Source organism: Capra hircus, chromosome 26, assembly GCF_001704415.2.
Source record: "Capra hircus breed San Clemente chromosome 26, ASM170441v1, whole genome shotgun sequence".
In the NCBI taxonomy this organism is placed as follows: Eukaryota; Metazoa; Chordata; class Mammalia; order Artiodactyla; family Bovidae; genus Capra; species Capra hircus.
The window spans coordinates 9,781,349-9,790,154 of record NC_030833.1 but is presented as its reverse complement, the minus strand read 5'-3'; the positions used below and the strand labels follow the sequence as shown (position 1 = coordinate 9,790,154).

Sequence of the window (8,806 nt, the reverse complement as noted above, 5' to 3'; positions counted from 1 at the left end):
GTAAGTCTAGGGCTATTTTTAACTCCACCTCTGATTCAGATGAGATAATACCGAAGTTCCCGCAAGGATCCTAAGGAAGGCAAACTCCAAATCTGGTTCTCTGCATCATAAACAGAATTGAGTCAGGAGGCCAGGCCAAGTGCTGAGACTTTTGACTCAGTTCACAAATAAAGAAGGGGTTAAGTCGCCAAGCTTCCATACATGTCACCAGGCTCGTCCGCATGTACCTTGTGCCTTTTGTCCCAGCAGCTTGATTTGTCTCTTGGACATCTTCACATAAGGAAGGATGTTCTGAAAGGTGTTGCTAAAGATTTTGATGGGGGAAGGATGTGATCTAAGGCTGGGCAGGAGAAGGAAAGGAAGAAGGACACAAACGGAACAAATATTTATCGAGAGCCTAATGTGTGCCATGTGCTGCGAAAGCCGGCATGTAATCCTTTGCCAGCTCTTTGCGTGCCTGAATGATTTTTTTTCCCCTCGGGTTTCAGCTCAAAGTTCACTTCCTCAGAGAGCTTTCCTTGACCATCCGGTCCAAAGAAGCTCTCCGTCTCCCCCATCGCTCTCTTTTTAAATATATAATTTTATTTGTTTATTTTTGGCTGTGCTGGGTCTTCCTTTTCTCTAGCTGAGGCAAGTCGGGACTGCTCTCCGGTTGCTCTATGCAGGCTTCTCATTTCAGTGACTTCTCTTGTGGAGCAAGGGCTCTAAAGCCTGAGGGCTTCAGTAGCACGTGGGCTCTAAAGCACAGGCCTAACTGCTGAGAAACTCGTCCCCACTACCCCACTATCTCTTTAATTTGCTTGGTTTCTCCATTTCCTAAACAGCTGTGTTTATCCTAGGTTTAAGGACTAGCTACTAACCGCAGGCTCCCTGAGGGCAGGACGACCTTAAGCGTGTGCCTAATGCCTCTCAAGGGATTTGGCATGGCATGGTAGGTTTACGAATAAATATTTATGATAAGACATATATGTTCCAGGCCGTCAACTGATTGAATATCGACTAACTGAATTTTGACTAATCATTCTTTAAGTTTCCCTAAACCTCCTATCCTACTAAGTAGGAGGCGGAGCTAGTTCTAGGAAGAGAGAAATTGTTAGGAGAAAAAAGAATTGGCTTGAAGAGCTGCTAAAGCATTTTTTCCCTCAGGTCACCCAGCAGCCTGTGAATTTTACATTTCCCGGACTGATTTATGGGATTGCTTGCAAACAAATTGTCTGCCGCGAATGAAGCCTATTTTTAAAGATCCCTGTGCCTGGAATTTCTCGGCGGTGACACGAGAACCCTGAGCTCCACTCGCGAGCCAAGCCCCGCGTTCCTCCAAAACTACGGATCCCAGGATGCAACGCAGCGCGAGGGCCCAGAGCTCCGCGCGCGCCCCTCCCCTTGGAACCCAAGAGACGCCCGGAGCCCGGCCCACCACCCCGCCGGGGGTCCGCGCGGTGCCTGCTGGGACTTGTAGTCCTCCCCCCGCCGGCTGGGAGTGCCCGCTCCGGAATCTCGGCCGCCGTCTGGGGGGCTGAGGCGGCGCGGGCACGCGTGCGCAGTGCGCGGGCGGGCCGTCGTGGGCGCCGCTCCCGGCAGCTGTGGGTGCGTGTGGGAGACCCCCGCCTTCCAGGACCGTGGCGGTGCGGGTGCTCCGGGGGCCGAGGGCCGCCCGTGAAGTTCGGCGTGAGGAGTGTGAGGAGCGGCGCCGGGGCAGGGGTGAGCGGGGCCGGGCTCCCGGAGCGCGGCGCCTACTGAAGCGAAAGCTGGGAGGCTTGAGGGGCCGGTGAGTGCGGGGTGGCGGCGGCGGCGGGCGGCGGCGCGGGGTCCCCGGCCCCCCGAGGCGCCTCCTCAGGCGGAGTCGGTCGGCCGGCCAGGGCGGCTGCACCTGGGCGAGGCCGCGGGGGGCCCGGGCTCACCTGCGCGCGCGAGGTCAGGGGCGGCGGGGGTCTCTCTTCCCGCGCAGCTCCAGAGCCCTTATTGTTTTCCTGACCTCGGCCCTCGGCGGCGTCCGGCCGAGGAGGGTGTGGGGAGCGCCCCGGGCGGCCGTCGCCGAGGAGCTCTGCGGTGGCTCGGTTCAAAAGTACCGTCGCGCCCTCGCCTCCCGGTTGGCCCAGCTGTCGGGGGTGGTGGTGGGGATTCCCGGCGGGCGACGCTTGTCGAGCGGGGGTGACTTTCGGGGCTGTTCCCACCCCCACCCCCCGGAGGGGGTGCTCAGCTGCTTTGGGCACGGTTTTCTATTCTATTTCCTGCGCTTTCGCTTTAGGACTCGCCGAGTCAGAAGTCGACTCCGCCCAGTGTCTCCTCGCCGGCATCCTGCAGTATTCGTGCCTTTTTTTTTTTTTTTTTACCCTCTCACCTTCGTGGTGCAATGACCATAGGGCGGAAAAAGTTGGAAGTGACTCGTCCAGGGTCACGCAGGTAGGACGGAGGAGGCGAAGCCAGGTCTTGAAACCTTAAGAGGCCAGCAGCTGCCAGTCGCACCGCTCTGGGACCTGCTTGAATGGTTTGTGGTTTCTTTCGAATGCTTTCTATTGACCGTCCTGGACAGACCATCAGAGGGGAGAGTGTTGTCATAATGAAAGTGGTGTTTGGTAGAATTCTAGTTGTGTTGTGCCCCACGGCAGAGCATCTGACCCCGCTGGGTACCTCAGCAATGAAACTAGATCGCTTTTGTTTGGGGGCAGATCTAAGAGGAAGTTATAGAAGATATAAGCAGGCAATTTGTGCCATTTTTTCCCCCTCCTATTTCACCTTCCAGTCTTACAATGCTTGTTTTCTTACTTTACTATTGATCGTTTTCAGTTTTGTTAACGATTTTCTTTGCTTTAACGAACCCATTGCCGTTTGTGAATTAGTTTTTCAACTAGAAAAATCTTATTTCCTGTGTGCTTAATGACTGGAACCAATAGCGCACTATGCGGTTTATGCTTTTGTCTTTTATCCTGGAACTACTGATCAGTCGGCTTTATTTCCCCCAGGCACTCGGCTTCCAAACTTTCTGGGTTAGTCTAATGCCATTGAAATACTTCTCAGTAAAATTTGGGTACTCTTTTATATGATTCAGACAAAAACTTGAAAAAGTAATTTTGTAAAACTGTTTTTCTTCGCAAAAGACTGAAGAATTGTTATAAAAAAATAGTAAGATTCTTTCTGAATAAAAAGCCTATTTTTTTCATACTCAAGTTTTCATATTAACATGTTTGTGGCAAAAAATATTTCCCCAAAGAGTTTGTTTAAAATATTCCTTGATTTGGTCATATCTCCCCAGGGGAAATGACATGTTAGAATATTTGTAGATTTAAACAAGAATATTTAAGCTTAGCAGAATTTGAGTTAATAGTCAATTTTGTAGAGCTATAAACCCTACAGTGTATCCATTGACAGGGTTCTCTTGAAGAGTATACCCATATCAAAGGATATGGCCATGACTTTGTGGTAAGCAGAGGATAACTTTTGTGACATTGAGAAGATGTGATTTGTATGAAACTGCTTTCTACCTCATTTTATCTTGTTAATTAGTATTTTCATTGTTGCTTTGGTAAAGGCAGGAAGTAGCAGGTTTGTATCCCCCTCTCCTAAGTTTTAGCAACATAGCAAAATAGGAAAGAACTGGTGTGTAAATTTGAGTTTGTCATAGATTAGGAGAGACAGTGAAACAGGATAAGTAAACAATTGTTAGGAAACTGCTATGAGTTCATAAGCCGGAAGGACCTTTTTAGAATTGTCTAAGGACATTAAGAATAGCATTGAGTTATTTTCTTTAAAAAGTCACCGTGGGCAATACTCACAGGTTGATTGTTAATATATAGGATGTGATATTGAAGACTCCTTGAAAAGTACTTGGGAAAGGTGGAAACATTTTATCTTTTTACAGGGCTGTTCTCTCAAAAAACATTTAATGCACCTTAAAAAAATAAGACTTTTATTTAAGCCTGAAAGTTTTTACAGCCCTACTGCCAAACCCACAGTTACTTCTGCTGATGACAGTTTGTAATCCAGAATAAAATCTGTGAAGTAATTTATTAGTGTAATTTAACTTGGGCTTTTACGTTGACGCACTGCTTGATGTTAAATAATTATTCTTGTTTAAATAACTGTCATTTAAGAATGAGGGAGATAAATAGTTTTCTGAACAAAATGTAGTAATTAGTCAGATGTGACAGTAGTTATATTCTGCTTTTATAAGAAAATTCCAAGTTCTGTGGCAGTAACTGCCAAAGTTGTGCACTGAGGTAATATACAAATATTGCTTTTTTACATGCTTGAGCATTTTACTTTTGATAATAATTAAAATTTGATTTAAAATTTCAAAATGATTCGCCTCACATTTAGATCTACAGTAATACAATAAAATGGCTTTGATAGGAGATAAATATTAAAATTTAGCTTTACTTCTTTTGAGCATTTGTAAGTCCATAGCATTTGGAAATGTATTGACTGGTATCAGGAAAGAGTTCTTAGAGTAGAAACTTTCTGTGGCTTTAGACACTTGTCTGTAATGCTTAATTATTCTTAGAAACATAAAAGTGTAGGATTTTTCAAATATAAAAATAAAAATTGTTGGTATTTGCTATAGCCATAGGACTTTGTTGTGCTTAATGAGGGACACCAAACCATTTGAACTCTGATTTCTTTTCCTAGTAGCTGCTGTATGATAAAGAACATGTGAGTTTGTAATTCCTAGAAGATATTTAAGCAAACATGTGTTTGCTGTTTATTTTGGTAAGCCTTTGATTAGCTGAGTTGCTTTGATTCAGGGAGATGGTATTTTGAGGATTTTATATTGTAAACATTCTTTGAACTGGAATTTCTGTTGAATATAAAAGAAAATCAAAGTCATTTAGGATGTTTAACACTAAAGTCTACTTAAGTCATGAGAGTTTTAAAAATATTGAAGTCTTATTTTTTCCTTCATGAAACTCTTATCAGATTTATCAGTCTGAGAGTTTTATTGTTCAAAAAGTTGTGGTTTTACTCTGTTGGGCAACCTCACCTTTAATAGTTTAACCATTGAGATCTGGATTCTGGATGCAAGAAGTTTAACCTCTTTCTGAAGAAAGGAGAGTCACAGACACTTAGAATTGGAAGCACTCTCAGAGGACTTCTAATGTAGCGTCTTAGCGGGTACAGTAAATCCCCCTTGGGAATTTCCACATCAGGTGTTCCTCTCATTAGTGAGGGCAGTGATGCTGTTCCATGTGTCCTCAGGTTATTGAGCAGTCTGAGCTTGGTGAGAACCAGACTTAAGGCTTAATATTTTTTACCGTTGACTGCTTTCAACCATGCTTTGTTGGATCTTCCCTCTTGCTACCTCATGACTCCATGGGCAAGTGGTAGCTTTTCTATCATTTACAGCTTTTAAAAGCTTCAGTCTAATCTGTTTCAGTTTAGACCTTCAGTCTATGAAAGCCCCTCTTCTCCTTTACCCTAGTATCTGGCCACTTCATCCCCGAAGCACTTGCAGTGGGGAGGTGTTGTTGCATGCTCCCTGGATACCTCTTTTCCCTCTTTGTCGGTCTATTTGGACAGGGACTAGTTAGAAGAAAAATGGGAAAAGGCAGCTATTTCTCACCATCTTAATAAAGTTCTCTCTTGGTTAACAGTGGCAGGCTGTTAATGTTGACTGGTAGGCTTCTAAACTGGAAATTTTGGTGAGATCTTGCAGGGAAACTCCCCACTGCACAGTCCCTGGATATGAAATTTGCTGTGGGTAGACCTTTACCAACCTACACTCTGTCCTCCTTGTTCCTGTCCTCTCAGTCTGCCCGCTGATTTGTATGAGTGTTTGGGGATGAGGTAGGTTTCACTCTGCCGTCCAGATTTTTTGATAACAGAAAGACAAATCCAGCTACATTCTGTAATTTTCACTTAACTCACTGGAAGCTTATTTCCTCTTGATGTCAGATGGCAGCACGCAGGCTGCTTAAGTCTGCTCCCTTTCTGTGCGCTGCCTGCCATTTCTCAGCAATTCTCCTTGTCCCCCTGCTCACATAGGCCCCGGGACAGTAACTCAGTCTCCCTCATAAGCCGACATTGAACTGGAGAATGAGGTGACGCTCTCTTCTCCTCGTGGGCGCTTCTGATCTTAGTGAATGATTCTCTTGGGGCCCCCTTCCACAGTTTGTGGGTAGACAGCATTTTCATTTCCCTGTGTTCTTCCTGAACACTTGGAATACTTAACATTTTTTCCCCTGTCTTCTGTGAACTGATTGTATAGAGTGGAATGATGCTAAGGCATTGGTTAGGGTACCACAGCCCTGAGTTGTATGTGTGTTGTGGAGGTGGGTGTTGGTGCCAGACTTCACGGATGTTTGATCCTTGATGTCTGTATATCTTTGGCTTTGTGTTTGTCAGCAGTTTTGGGACAAGACTACTCCCACTCAACTTCTAATCAGCAAACAGTACTGAAATCCTGTGGGCCTCATGAAGTCTCACTGTGCAGAATTTAATTTTTCTTTTCTTTCTTTCTGATTTTTGTTTTGTTTTTATTTTTTACTCACTTCATGGTTCCTGACTGATGAAGTGTTTTTAACTGTGTGCATCAATTTATGAGTGTTTGTCTGCTCTAACCACTCCTAAGAGCACAAGTAAATCTGATGGATAGACTTTGTGGTGGTTTTAATAATACAATTTTATCTGTTCCATCATCTAAGCAAATCAGTTAAATCTAAACAATTTCTCATCAGATGAGGAAAAAGGAGCTTTCTGTCTGGAAACTTACATTTGATGCAGTAATTATGGATTCCTTAATATTTCATTCAGCAGATTGTTACTTAGTCCCTTCCATATTCCAGCCACTGTTTTAAGCACTGGAGAAACAATAGTAAATAGGAAAAATAAAAATGTTGCTGTCATGAAGCCTACTTTCCAGTGTCGGGAAACAGACAAGAAATAGATAAATAAATAAATGATATTGTTTGTTAGCAATAAATACTGAGAAGAAGAATGAAGCAGGGAAGGGAGATAGGAAGTGGCAGGACAATTTGGAGCATTTTCAGTTTTCGATAGGATGTCAAGAAGGCTTCACTGAGAGAGTGATATTTGAGTGAAAAGGCTCTGAGTGGGGAGCTTGTCTAGTGTAGTAGGCATCCAGTGGCCAGATGTGTAGCTAATCAAGGGGGTTTGGGACAGGTTGAGTAGGGTAGGTGAAGCCTGTGTATCTTTGTAAGAGCTTTGGTTTTTACTTTGAATGCGATGGGATTGAATTAAACCAATGATTCTTAATCCTGGCCAAACATGGGAATTATTGGGGGAGCTTTAAAAGTGTACTGATGATTAGATCCCATCTCCAGAGTTTCTGATTTAGTTGGTCTGGATGCTCTAGTCTAGGCATCAGGTAATTCTAATAAGCAGCTGAAGTTGCAGAGTTTTTTTGAGCAGAGTGACATACAGTATTGAAGAGCATGGGCTTTAGAGCCAGATTCCCCTGGTTTGGACCCTGGCTCTGCTACTTCTTAATCGTGTGACCTTGGCCAAGTTATTTTTAAAACCTTCTGTGCTTTGGAAGAGATCTTAGAGAAAGGAATTCCCTGGAGGTCCAGTGGTTAGGACTCCACACTTCCACTGTAGGGGGCCTGGGTTCAATCCCTGGTCATGGAACTAAGAGACTCTTAGAACTCTGCTCAGTGTTACTTGGCAACTTGCGTGAGAGGGGAGTTTGGGGGAGAATGAATACATGTATATGTATGGCTGAGATCCTTTGCTGATCACTTGAAACTGTCATATCATTGTTAATCAGCTATACCCCAATACAAAATAAAAAGTTAAACAAAAAATCTTCTATTCTTTGGTTTTCTCATCTATAAAATTGTTGTTATAAGGATTAAATCAAATGAATGTTTACTTGCAAATATTGAATAAACACTTGACTATGTGTTTTAATGAGATCACTGACAGCTTTACGAAGAATGGAGTGAAGCGGGAGCCCTTGGAATAATCCAGCTGAGAGGTAATGGTATCTTGGGCCAGAATGGCAGCAATGCATCTGGTGAGAAGTGGTGGGATTCTGGACATTTAGAAGATGGAGCAAATAGGATTTTCTTATGGATTGGACATGGAACGAGAGAAGTCTTGATCCACTGTGACTCCAAATTTTGCCTGAACAGCTGGAAGAAGTGAGTGACTGTTTACTGAGATGGGAAGGACAGAGGGGAACAGATTGCCGAGGGGGTGTATCTGCACCCAGTTTGTTAAGTGTGAGATGCCTCCACTGTCTCCCGAAGTTTGCTCAAATTCATGTCCATGGACCCTCTTCTCCTTTTGTCTTCAATCTTCCCTAGCATCGGCCTCTTTTACACTGAGTCAGCAGCTCTTTGCATCAGGTGGCCAAAGTATTGGAGCTTCAGATTCAGCATTAGTCCTTCTGGTGAATATTCAGGGTTGATTTCCTTTAGGATGGACTGGTTGGATCTCCTTGCAGTCCAAAGGACTCTCAAGAGTCTTCTCCAACACCACAGTTCAAAATCATCAATTCTTCAGCACTCAGCTTTCTTTATGGTCCAACTCTCACATCCATACATGACTACTGGGAAAATCATAGCTTTGACTCTACAGACCTTTCTCAGCAAAGTGATGTCTCTGCTTTTTAATATGCTGTCTAGGTTTGTCATGCCAGTCCATTTTAGCTTGCTGATTACTAAAATGTCAATGTTCACTCTTGCCGTCTCTTCTTTGACCACTTCCAATTTGCCTTGACTCATGGACCTAACATTCCAGGTTCCTATGCAATATTGCTCTTTATAGCGTCGGACTTTGCTTCTATCACCAGTCACATCCATAACTGGGTGTTGTTTTTGCTTTGACTCTGTCTCTTCATTCTTTC

The 8,806-nt window shown here is 44.1% G+C and overlaps 1 protein-coding gene across 6 annotated transcripts in view; it reads left to right on the top strand.

Moving 5' to 3' along the window:
• PLEKHA1 (pleckstrin homology domain containing A1) overlaps positions 1,440-8,806 on the top strand; it is a 56,068-nt gene continuing 48,701 nt past the window's right edge. For 2 of the 6 annotated variants that reach the window (XM_018041423.1, XM_018041425.1), the window contains exon 1: positions 1,440-1,768. The gene's annotated coding sequence lies outside the window, so the exon portion shown is untranslated. Of the gene's footprint in view, positions 1,769-2,334; positions 2,489-8,806 lie in introns of those variants that run through there. The other 4 variants (XM_018041424.1, XM_018041422.1, XM_018041421.1 and 1 more) reach the window with 4 other exon arrangements.